This window comes from Eriocheir sinensis, chromosome 37, assembly GCF_024679095.1.
Source record: "Eriocheir sinensis breed Jianghai 21 chromosome 37, ASM2467909v1, whole genome shotgun sequence".
Lineage (NCBI taxonomy): Eukaryota > Metazoa > Arthropoda > Malacostraca > Decapoda > Varunidae > Eriocheir > Eriocheir sinensis.
In genome coordinates, this window is record NC_066545.1 from 1,720,177 (window position 1) to 1,732,676 (window position 12,500).

General features: G+C 43.8%; 1 long non-coding RNA gene across 1 annotated transcript in view; it reads right to left on the reverse strand.

Moving 5' to 3' along the window:
• Window positions 1–12,500, reverse strand: part of LOC127008054 (uncharacterized) — a 77,463-nt gene that overhangs the window by 16,205 nt on the left and 48,758 nt on the right. Inside the window, exon 3 of the long non-coding RNA XR_007760756.1 lies at window positions 3,894–3,982. This is a non-coding gene — a long non-coding RNA (uncharacterized LOC127008054). The remainder of the gene's footprint in view (window positions 1–3,893; window positions 3,983–12,500) is intronic.

Genomic DNA, 12,500 nt, shown 5'->3' on the forward strand with positions numbered 1-12,500 from the left:
ATGTATTCCTCCTCCTCCTCCTCCTCCTCCTCCACCACCACCACCACCACCACCACCGTCGCCTCCTCGTCCTCGTCTCTTCGCTGCAACACTTTATGAATCCGTCTGCGTCTCATTTGTTTACGTCCCGCCTTTGAGCCTCGCCCGGGGCCAATTTGACTCCTCCGCCGCCGTCTGCCGCCGCCCTAATGCCTCGCCCGCCTCCACGCCGCCCGAGTTACCGGCAGAGGCGACGCGGAGCTCTGGGCGAGGCGAGGGAGAGCTGGGAAGGGGAGCGAAGGTGGGCGAGAGGTGGGAAGAGGGGGAGAAGGAAGGATCTTTGCAGGCATGAAAAGCTCTAGTTGGATTGCTTAGGAGTGAGATTTTGATTTTTACTTCGATTTTTCGTGTTATTATTATTATTTTTTGGGGGGGGCGTTCAATATATGTGCATATTCAATGTTTATTTGCTTACTTATTAACGTGTTTACTTGTAGTTTTAGTTTTTGTCTGTGGCCGTCTAGTTTGTCATATATTTGTTTGACCGACTTTGTATATATAGTTTTAATATTTTTCGAGAAAAGAAACTGGTTTGTGAGGCGGGTTCTCGACCGTGAATCACATCCGGGTAAAGAGAAGACACATGCGAGCAGAAAACAGCTTTGTTTGGGGTTCTTGGACTACGACGAGGCCTCGACTCAGCGGAAAGTGTAGCGGGGAGAGGGGTAGGGGGTGGGGGGCGATACGACTACAGGCATATGTATTAAAACTGGGAAAACAATGAGCGGGGGATGGGTCAGTAAAGTAATAATGAACATGTAAAAAAAAGGGAAGCACTAATTCATCAAGGCAACTCATGTATCGTAATGGATGAAGGGGTGGAGGCGAACCACTACAATAGCCAGTGGCAGGAAAGGGGACGGGAAACACACACAGCGAGGTCATCAACTTTTTGCTGTGTGAACTTTTCTCTGAGACACTTTTGTCATCTTATTTTCTGCCGTGTTTTACGTTTTATTTTTACCAAAAGTTTCTGTTTACAAACGGTTCCGTGGGCACAAATTGGATGAGAAAAGCGGCTAAATAAGGCACGGAGGCCATGTTGCTTAGGCCTATTCCTCACTCGCTGGTGGTTGTGGCGGTGGCGGTGGCGGAGGCGGAGTACAGACAAAATAATAAATAAGAACATAAGAACATAAGAACGCAGGAGTCTACAAGAGGCCGGTAGGCCTATACGAGGCAGCTCCTTTGACTCTAAGCTCCCGTGTATCTAACCCCACCTAATATCGCTGTCCATGAATTTATCTAGTCTATTTTTGAATGTGACAATTGTATTGGCACTCACCACATGACTGCTAAGCCTATTCCATTCATCCACCACCCTGTTAGTAAACCAATTTTTGCCTATGTCCCTGTTGAATCTGAATTTATCCAGTTTAAACCCATTACTTCGTGTCCTACCCGGTTCTCTTACCAACAAAACCTTATGAATGTCTCCCTTATTAAAGCCCTTCATCCATTTATAAACCTCGATCATGTCTCCACGCACCCTTCGCCTTTCTAGAGAATGCAAGTTTAACTGTTTGAGTCTTTCCTCGTATGGCAAGTTTCTCAACCCCTGAATCATCTTAGTCATCCTCCTCTGCACTGATTCTAACATTTTGATATCCATTCTATAGTAAGGTGACCAGAACTGAACTGCATAGTCAAGATGAGGTCTAACTAATGCTAAATATAGTTTGAGGAAGACTTCGGGGCTTCTGTTGCTTACGCTCCTTGAAATAAATCCCAGTACCCTATTAGCTCGATTTCTAGCTTGAATGCATTGTGCCCTTGGACGGAGATCAGAGCTCACTAAGACCCCTAAATCCCTCTCGCACCCAGACCTGCTTATGAGAGTGTCATTTAAGCAATAGTTATGTGAGGGATTGTTCCTACCTACACTCAGAATACTGCACTTCCCTACATTGAACTCCATCTGCCATTTATCCGCCCAGTCATACAATCTGTTGAGTTCACCTTGGAGAATACTAGCGTCCTTATCTGACTCAATTACTCTACCGATCTTGGTATCATCTGCAAATTTACTAACATCACTACTAATTCCTGTATCTAAGTCATTGATATAAATAATAAACAAAAGTGGACCTAATACCGAACCTTGTGGGACCCCACTCGTAACACATCCCCAGTCAGATCTTTTACCATTGATTTGCACTCTTTGCTTCCTATTGCTAAGCCACGCCTTGACCCAGTTCAAAACTTTACCCTCTACTCCGTGAGCCTGTAATTTAAGCAACAGTCGTTGGTGAGGAACTTTGTCAAACGCTTTACTAAAATCAAGATAGATTACATCATAATTTTCATCTCTGTCAACCGCCTCAAATACTTTATTGTAGAAGGACAAGAGATTGGTGAGGCATGACCTACCTTTTGTGAACCCATGCTGTGAATGTACAAAAGGGAAAACCCGGAATAACAACAACAACAACAAAAAAAAAACCCATACATACAAACACACACAAGGAAGTAGCCAGCTCAGATAAAGATATACAAACAGACGAGACACACAATACAACACACACAAAAAGGCAAACAAATAGACAAAAAATATATATACGAACACACAAGCAAATATACCGCCAGATAAGATACATATAAATACAAACGGAGGAAGTACACGGACACAATAAGACAGATAGTGCCTACAAACCCAAACAAACAAACAAACACGGTACACACACACACACACACACACACACACACACACACACACACACCGCCGCCAGCCCACCTTTGACGCGCCAGCCGTGAGAGAGGCCAGGCTAATGTTGTTTGTTCCAAAGCTAGGAAGGGACAACACACCATAAACTGGCGACCTCAGCCCGTACAATCCTGGCCAGGGGACGGTCTTTGTGCAGCGGCGACAGGAGGAGGAGGAGGAGGAGGAGGAGGAGAGATATAGGAGGTGGTATCGCATGTGACACGCAGTAGTACGCGAAAGAACATGTTTGTGTGTGTGTGTGTGTGTGTGTGTGTGTGTGTGTGTGTGTGTTGTAGGGGGGCTAGTAAATATTCCACCAACACGCCTCTTTTCCTCCCTGCCCAATTTATGTATAAATATAATGAGCCAAATGTAATGTTACGTACTACTGCTACTACCATCACCTTCACTACTACTACTACTACTACTACTAACGGGCTGGGGCCGTCCAAGAGGCCCCTCAAGAGAGCCACCGGCGCTACAGGCAGCACTTAAATAAAACAACAACTGCAACTACTACTGCTTCTACTACTATTACTACTACTACTACTCATAATAATAATAATAATAATAATAATAATAATAATAATAATAATAATAATAATAATAATAATAATAATAATATGTGTATGTAATGTAATAATATTATTAATAATAATTATCACTATTATGTATTATTGTGTGTATTATTATTATTATGTGTGTGTGTGTGTGTGTCATCATCATTATGATCATCATTATATTATTATTATTATTATTATTATTATTATTATTATTATTATTATTATTATTATTATTATTATTATTATTATTATTATTATTATTATTATTATTATTATTATTATTATTATTATTATTATTATTATTATTATTGCTGTTGTTACTTTTAGTATTATCATTACTATCATTATTATTTATATCATTAATGATAATAATAATAATAATAATAATAATAATAATAATAATAATGAGAATCAGAGCATAGATTTAGCTATTCATGGCCTGACTTTGAAATTATAATTATCTTTTTTAGCGTGCCGCTATTAATTTCTCTCACTTTCCAAAATATAAACGAAAACAACCCCCCAACTCTTCACACCCAAACATGGTCCCAGCACTGAGGTGATGCCCCGCAGCGGCGTGCACTCACCTGGCGGCGGTGGCACACCTGGCAGAGGCTGGCCGGCACCGAGCCACGAGAGGCCACCCGAGGCAGCGGCTCACGTGAGGCGGGAGCACCTGTGGAGTAAGTACAGTAAATAGTTATCAAGGCTAGGAATATCATGGTGACACACAGGGAGGTGATTCGGGATGAAATTTAATAGCAAAATTTCAAGTTATAGCGCACCACCATTCTTATGCCACGAAAGAGGCTTCTCAGAATTTTTTTTGTATTGCTTTGAATTTGCAGCGGTCAAGGGAATCAAGAACAGTCCTCATAAGAAATAAAGCATCAGCAACGCAACGCTCGAAACAATTTTACTGACTGAACAATCATGAATATATGAAACAATAATCCACATTTAACAGTGTGATGGTCAGGATTAAAAGTAAACAGAATATAGGGGAAGGTGTGGCAAAATGGCACAGGTGGGTAATATGGACTACCCCGTTTTCTGTGTTTCTAGCTTCTGCCAGCTATTGATAAGGATATGGACTTACTCCTCGGCTCATTAGTCAGCTGTAACATCGGAGCAAGTTTGGACGCCGTCGTTTGTTTGTTTGTGAAAAATCCCAGAATATTTTATCACCAGCTGATCCATTTGTAAGGGTCTGATAAAATCGTGTTTGTGGAATACTGTGACTCATAATTTCATGTGTTATTGCATGATTCTTTGGTGTTACTCTGTGAATGAGTCTGACTACTGAAACATTTTCTGCACCACCATTGTTCCGCTGAGGTTGTTGTTAACATTTTCATTGCCCTTGGGGCAAAACGGCCCACTTAACAATAATGAATTTTTGCTGCTAACTAACTCACACCTTCACTGAACAAAGATAAGGACAAAGTGTTCTCTGTTTCTTTTAAATGAATATTAATTTTATTTTCAGGAAGGTCAGGTCACTTTCCATTTGTGAGTTCATGCTGTTTATGCTACTGAGCAAAAGAACAATTATTCTTGTAATGCGTAAAGAACTTTTATGTTCAGAAAAGTAATTTCACTTTCACTTGTGTGTACTTTCATGAGAGTTCATTGGTGTCCATGCTACTGAGCCACAGATTATTTATTTTTGTAATGGAATAAGAACTTTTATGTTCAGGAAGGTAATATCACTTTTCATTTGTGAGTAGTTTATAAGAATTCACTGTTGTTCATGCTACTGAGCCTAAGTGGTTAGCGTGCTGGGCTCACATTCACCAAGCCATGGACAACGTCGATTCGAATCCCCATGCTACCACCTGGGATTTTTCAGTCACCGCCGAGTGGCCTAAGACTACCCACATGCTGTCCAGAAGACCACCCAGCAACCTGGACTTCAGAAGAAACCGTCCAGTGAATCAAAAATGAGTTCCGGGGGGCAGCATGAGCCAAGCATAACTGGCGCCACTATAAAAAAAAACAAATGCCTGCGACACGACGGGCTTGGGCCGACCATCTGGCCCCTGAAGAAAGCCTACCGGCGCTATAGGCGGGGATGTAAAAAAAAAGAAACCTATGTTTTGGCATGTTACCAAGCATTTCCATATGAGAGCCCCTTTTCCCCATATGTGGGGTCCGTTTTGTCCCACCCATTGTACAAAATGGCCCACCTGTGGCTATTTTATATTTTTAATTCTCATGAGTAAAGGATCCAAAGTGGTTCTTCCAAAGATAGTTTATTTTGTTTAATGATGAATAAAGATTGCAAAAACACCAACTATCTCTGAATATAGTACAAAATTGCTGCAAAATCTGGAGTGAAACCTTAAGGGTGCCGTTTTGCCCCACCTTCCTTCCACCCTATGATGAAGAATTCAGTATTGCTTTGAGAGAACAAAAGAAAAACAGTAAAATGGGAAGAGCAACTCTCTCTCTCTCTCTCTCTCTCTCTCTCTCTCTCTCTCTCTCTCTCTCTCTCTCTCTCTCTCTCTCTCCAGGCGACCAAGGGCATGCAGGCGCTGGCCATCTCGATAGTCGCCGCCTGAAAGTTGTTAACGCTCTCTTTTGATCGTAATAGGCTAATAGCTCGCCCCGCCCCGCCCCGCCCCGAGGCCCCGTGACCCTGTAGCAAGTCACCGCTGAAAATATTCGCTCTCTTCTCGGGGCCCCCCCCCCCCCCACCACCACCACCACCAAAAAAAAAAAAAAGAGTGCAGCTGCACAAACTCTATATTTTGTTATTGCTATGTTGTCCCGTGCCTTGTCGTCCTGTCGCGTCTCCATTGTTTGTCTTTCTTGTTACTTGTTTATCTTCAACTATCTGTCCTCGTCCTCCTATTGTTAACTTATACATATTGTTCCACACATACACCAACACTTAAATGACAATTACACAACATAACATTCACATAAACGCATACACACACAAAGACCTTTTCTATGTGTTGTGTTTGTCTTAATGACCTGTACGACGGATATTGACTTTTATGTATCCGTGAACCAATTAGCATCAGAACACTCACTTAACACCAACAACCCTGCGTGACTCCAGCGGGAGCAAAACATTTCCCCTTGGACGTAGTTGCAGCTGCTGTCAGACTCTTCGCTGGGCATATTCCCATCCAGTCGACTTTTTCTTCACCCTGAGATTACCACGTGTGACAGATTTCCAATGATTAATATTCCTCAATGGACACCCTCTACATTTTCCCCTCGTGACATTTTACCCCCTTGTTCTTTTCCTGAGTCGACACTTTCCTTTTCGTTCGATATATTTTCCCCTGTGGACTTTCCCTTCCCCCTGAGTTTACCCCGTTTGACAGATTTCCCCCTAGACATATATTCCCACCCTGGACACCCCCTGAAATTTCCCTTCTTGACATTTTAACCTCTTGTTCTTTTCCTCGTTGGACACATTCCCTTCCTAGTCATATTCCCCGGTGAACATTTACCTCGCCTTGAACTTACCACGTTGAACAGATTTTCTCCTTTTTCTCATAGTAAAGGCAACATCTAAAAGGCAAAAACAAAGAGAGAAAAAACAAAAAAAGTCCGCTAAGCGCTACTCATGTAAGAGCAAATAAAAGGAGTGCCCAGAAGGGAGGTCAGTTTCGGATGGAGCGGTGTCTTGATACTCCTAGACATAGATTTCCCCATAAAAAAAACTCCTTAAATTTCCCCTCTTGACCCCCCCCACACACACCCCGAGTGTATTGGACAGCGCTATGTGATGGTAAAGAAACGTGGACGAGATCTGGTATTGAGTGTACTGGTGTTTGTGTAGGTTAGGTTAGTTCATCATTTAGTTTAGGTTAGGTTGATTGAATTATTGATTGGGGTGTGCAGTCAAGGCGCCGGAATTATGTTAGGCTACTAGGTCTGTCTTAGTTTGTGTTAGGTTGCCAGTCAGGTTAGTTTAGTTTAGGTTAGGTTCGGTTACCGTCAAGTTAAGGTGAGATTTTAGATGAGGTGGTTATTTTAAAAACTGGCAATGATCGAATAAGGAGGGGCGTGAGAAATATCGACGGGGTGAAATATTTAGCGGGGAAATGTCTCGGGGCGATTTACAGGAAGGAGAGAAATGTTCTAAAGTTGACTCAAGCCCCACGGACAGGCGCCGCATAAGTACCTTCCTGCCGGGCCCAGCGACGAACGGCCGGACGAACTAACTGCTGACTGAACCCACCCCCTTCCCCCCCGAGGTAGGTAAATGGAGGTAATGACATCCGTTTGTTGGTGTAAGGGGCTGAGGTACGTTAGTGCGAGCTGTATGGTGGTGGTGGCGGTGCTAATCATGTTGTTGTTGTTGTTGGTGGTGGTAGTGGTGGTGGTGGTGGTGGTGATGCTAATGGTGTTGTTGTTATTGGTGGTGGTAGTGGTGGTGGTAGTTGTTAAGGTGGCGGTGGTGGTGGTGGTGGTGATGCTAATGGTGTTGTTGTTGTTGGTAGTGGTAGTGGTGGTGGTAGTTGTAAAGGTGGTGGTGGTGGTGGTGGTGGTGATGGTGTTGTTGTTGGTGGTGGTAGTGGTGGTGGTAGTTGTAAAGGTGGTGGTGGTGGTGGTGGTGATGCTAATGGTATTGTTTTTGGTGGTGGTGGTGGTATGTAGTAGCTGTGGTGGTGGTGGTGGTGGCGGTGGTATGTAGTAGCTGTGGTGGTGGTGGTGGTGGTGGTCTGAAGTAGTAGATGTGGTGGTGGTGGTGGTGGTGGTGGTATGTAGTAGCTGTGGTGGTGGTGGTGGTGGCGGTGGTATGTAGTAGCTGTGGTGGTGGTGGTGGTGGCGGTGGTATGTAGTAGCTGTGGTGGTGGTGGTGGTGGCGGTGGTATGTAGTAGCTGTGGTGGTGGTGGTGGTGGCGGTGGTATGTAGTAGCTGTGGTGGTGGTGGTGGTGGTGGAGGTGGTATGTAGTAGCTGTGGTGGTGGCGGTGGTGTTAATGATACGCCGATAATGATAGACATAAATGATAATGATTATTTTCTTATTGCAACAACGTAATGAGGAAAGTGCAAGGCTAAAATTATAAATAAATGTATATAAAGGAGAAAAAATAAACAAATAATAATAAAGTTGAACCGTAATGGGACAGCGGTTCATTTTAGTCTTCTTTTAAATACTTTCCAATAGCAAAGACTCTCTCTCTCTCTCTCTCTCTCTCTCTCTCTCTCTCTCTCTCTCTCTCTCTCTCTCTCTCTCTCTCTCTCTCTCTCTCTCTCATACAGTCTTCAAAAAGTCCCTAGAAATATTAAGTGTCGAGGAGGAGGAGGAGGAGGCGGGTGGGTAGGTAGAGAGGGAGCTAAAAGATCACTCTATAGCATACCGGCTGGAGAGGAGGAAGGGAGGGAGGGAAGAAGGGAGAGGCAGAGGGAGAGAGAGAGCGAGCTGAACAGAGGGAAAAAGGAGGGAAGGGAGGGAGCGAACCAAGGGAGGAAGATACAGAGACAAGACTAGACTTTTTTAAACCTTCCTTTCTTCCTTTCATTTACCCTCCACCACCACCACCACCACTACACCCCCTCCTCCTCCTCCTCCTCCTCCTCCTCCTCCTCCTCCTCCCTCCCTTCGTCGTCTCAGGGCCGGAAAATATCGCCGTAACATGAGTGACTCCGAACAGCGCACATTTCTTGTCTGGAATTCGTTTAGCGTCGGTAATGCACTTCGTTTCCCGACTTACGCTGTCTGTCGGGCCGAAGCGGGGCTGCTCTTACCGACGGGGGGCAGGAGGGCGGGGAGGGGGGCAGGGAAGGGGGCGGGGAGGGGGGTAGGGAAGGGGCTGGTAGGCTCATATTAGAAGGAGGAAGAGAAGGAGGAGGCGGAGGAGCAGCAGGAGAGGATAAGGGAAGAGGGAGAAGAGGATATGAGGGAAGTGTTTGGTAGGTGAGATAGACAGATAGGTAGATAGAAAGATAAATAGATAGATAGATATAGAGATAGACAGACAGACAAACAAACAGACAGTAGATAGATAAATACATAGATAGATATAGAAAGAGTGAGGGGGGGAAGGGAGAAAGAAACTGAGGAAATGAGGAAAAAAGTCTGACGGAAAGAAGGGAGAAGGGTAAAGGAGAGAGAATTATGAAAGGAAGGTGGAGGGAGGAAGAATAAGTTAAGGAAGGGAGGGAGGGAAGGAGGGAGCGAGGAGTTAGGGAGAGAGAAAGAGAGGGAGGGAGGGAGGGAGGGAGGGAGGACGAGGAGCAGCCTATTAGAGAAAGTAGGGGAGAAAAAGGAGGTACATGAGGGAAGGAAAGAAAGAGGGAAAGGAAGAGAAGATTGGAGAAGGGAGGAAAGTAGAAAGGGGAGGAAGAAGGAAATGAAGAAAGGAATGGAAAAGGGAGGGAAATAGAAAGGGGAGGAAAAAATGGAGAAGAAAGGAAAGCAGAAAAGGAAGGAAGAAGGAAACAAGAGGAAGGGGAGAAAGAAAGAGGAAGGGAGGGACGAGGGGAGAGAATTAAGAGGAGGAAAGATAAGGAGCCCAAAGCAGGAGGAGGGACGGAGGAAAGAAGAGAAAGAGAGAAACAAAGAAATAGAGCAAAGAAGGAATGGAGGAAAAAAAGAGGGAGGGAGAGAGAGCGGGAAAGAAAAATCAAAGAAAAGGAAAGAGGATAAGGGGGAGGGAGGGAAGGAGAAAATAATAATTGAAACGGAATTGGAGAGAGAGAGAGAGAGAGAGAGAGAGAGAGAGAGAGAGAGAGAGAGAGAGAGAGAGAGAGAGAGAGAGAGAGAGAGAGAGAGAGAGAGAGAGAGAGAGAGAGAGAGAGAGAGAGAGAGAGAGAGAGAGAGAGAGAGAGAGAGAGAGAGAGAGAGAGAGAGACCCACCACATATACTCAAAAGGTTCCAGAGATTCCACTTCGTTCCTATCAAGTCAGATTACCTGGGAGTCTTGCGATTGGATTCACCTGGACTTTCTCTCTCTCTCACCTGCTCACCTGTACCTCCCTTCCACCCCTCAACCCTCTCCCTCCAACTGCTTTTTCTGCTTCCTTATTTCTCTCTGTTAACCTTCTTGTCCTTCTTTTCTTCTTTTTCGTCATCATCATAATCTTCCTCCTCTTCTTCTTTCTCTCCGTCATAATATTTTTCTTTTACTTGTATATTTTTTCTTTCTTTTTTCGTTCTTCTTCTTTTTCTAAATCCTCTTTCTCTTCTACCATAGACTCTAAACTATCCATCTCTTCCTTTCTCCTCTTCACTGACTTCCTACTTCTCCATTTTCTTCTTTGTGTTCTTTTCTTTCTCCTCTTTTCTCCTTTATATTTTTCCTCCTTTCCCTTCCTTTTCTTCTTTTCCTTCTTGATGCTGTTTCTTATTTTCCCTCTTCCTCTTTATATTCCTTTTTTCCTTCTTTTATTATTATCATTATTATTATTGTTCTTTTTTTCTTTTATTCTCCCCTTCTCTTCCTTCCCTAGCCATATCCCCCAACCTACTAATCTCTTCTTCCCTTCCATTTTCCCTCCTCCTCCTCCTCCTCCTCCCCTATTCTACATTATCATTCTTCCTTCATCGACGCCTTTCCTTCATCTTCCTCCCCTTCTTCCCTTTCCGCCCCTCTCTCCTCCTCCACCCTCACTTCATTTCCTCCTCCTCCGTACCTCCCCCAGTTCCTCCCTTCTTACCTCACATAACCGGAATAAAAAAAAAGATGATGATGGAGTCTGCAAAAGATAGATAGATAGACAGACAGATAGATTGAAATAGATAGACATAGATTGATAGATTAAAACACAAAATTAGTCTCAGAGAGCAAGAAAATAAATGCAAATAAAAACGATACGTAGATAGATGAAAAAAGACGGATAAATATAGTTAGTTAAATAGATATAGATAGATAGATGAATAGTTACATAGATGGACTGATAGACTAATACACAAAATCACTATCATAAAGCAGTTTTGACGTGGTATGGAGGACTAAAAAATAAAAAAAACGAACATTCTCTCTCTCTCTCTCTCTCTCTCTCTCTCTCTCTCTCTCTCTCTCTCGCCGCGCCTTGTCTTGTCAGTCTAGGTAAAGAAAATTGAGGTAAGTGAGCGCCTCGACAATTTCCATGATTTAGACCGTTTCGTGCGCGGCTGTCTTAGCGGGGGTGGGGGGGTACTTTGCATGTGTTAGATGAGAGAGGGGGGGGAAGGGGGGAGGGAGGGCTGTCTATATAATCCATCTCCCCTCCCTTCTCCTCTCTCTCTATCCATCTCAGTCTCCCTTCTCTTAATTTCTATCTTCCCTCCTTTCTTCCCTTTCATGTATTTCGAGTTTTACTACCTACCCTTTCTTTCTTTTTACCTCCTCCTCCTCCCTCTCTCCATCCCTCCCTCTCCTAAGTTCAATCTTCTCTTCCCTGTTTATCGTCATGTACTTCAATGTCATGTGCTCACCCTTCTCATTCTCTCTCTCTCTCTCTCTCTCTCTCTCTCTCTCTCTCTTGCTCGCTCTCTCTCTACTTTATCTTTTGTCTCTCTTATTTTTTTTTATTCATTCGCGTGAAGTCCCCAGAGACAAACACGACCATACAAATGTTTAGTCCTAAATTACCGCAATATATGAATTATGCAAACAGTGGACAGAGGACCGATCTCTGTGCCGGCAGCTCTCTTGACAGGCGTTGAGATGTGACAAGTGGGATGCGAAGGGGACGGGTGCAATAGATAACCAGGCACAGGGGATGCTGCACACGGGGGCGAGGAGACAGGAGCAAAGCTGAGGGATGAGAGGTAGGAGGAGAATATGGTGCCTGGTGCTTTCACGACACTGCAAGAAGAGACATTCATCATTTTTCCCTGCTTCTCTCCTGCATAACGAGCCACTTTGATTCAGCAGGTTTTCACGTAAAATTATAAGTGGTAAATGCTTAAATGAAAATAAGGTGACGCTGCATGACTAGGCATATCTATTTTTCTATCTGCTGCTCAAATAACAAACCACTAATAACAAAAACGGTCTCAAACACACTTCCAGACAAAACACTGTAGTTACTCAGGTTGTCACGCAAAGGAACCGGTTCTGTACGGCAAGATGGTAATAAGGTGACACTACAATACTGGGCATATATATTTTTCTACCTGTTTCCCACCTAAATAATAAATCACCGAAGTTAATCAGGTGTTCACGCAAAGGCAATAATGGTAAGATGACACTAAGGTGATACTACAAGACTAGGAATATCTCTTTTTCTACCTG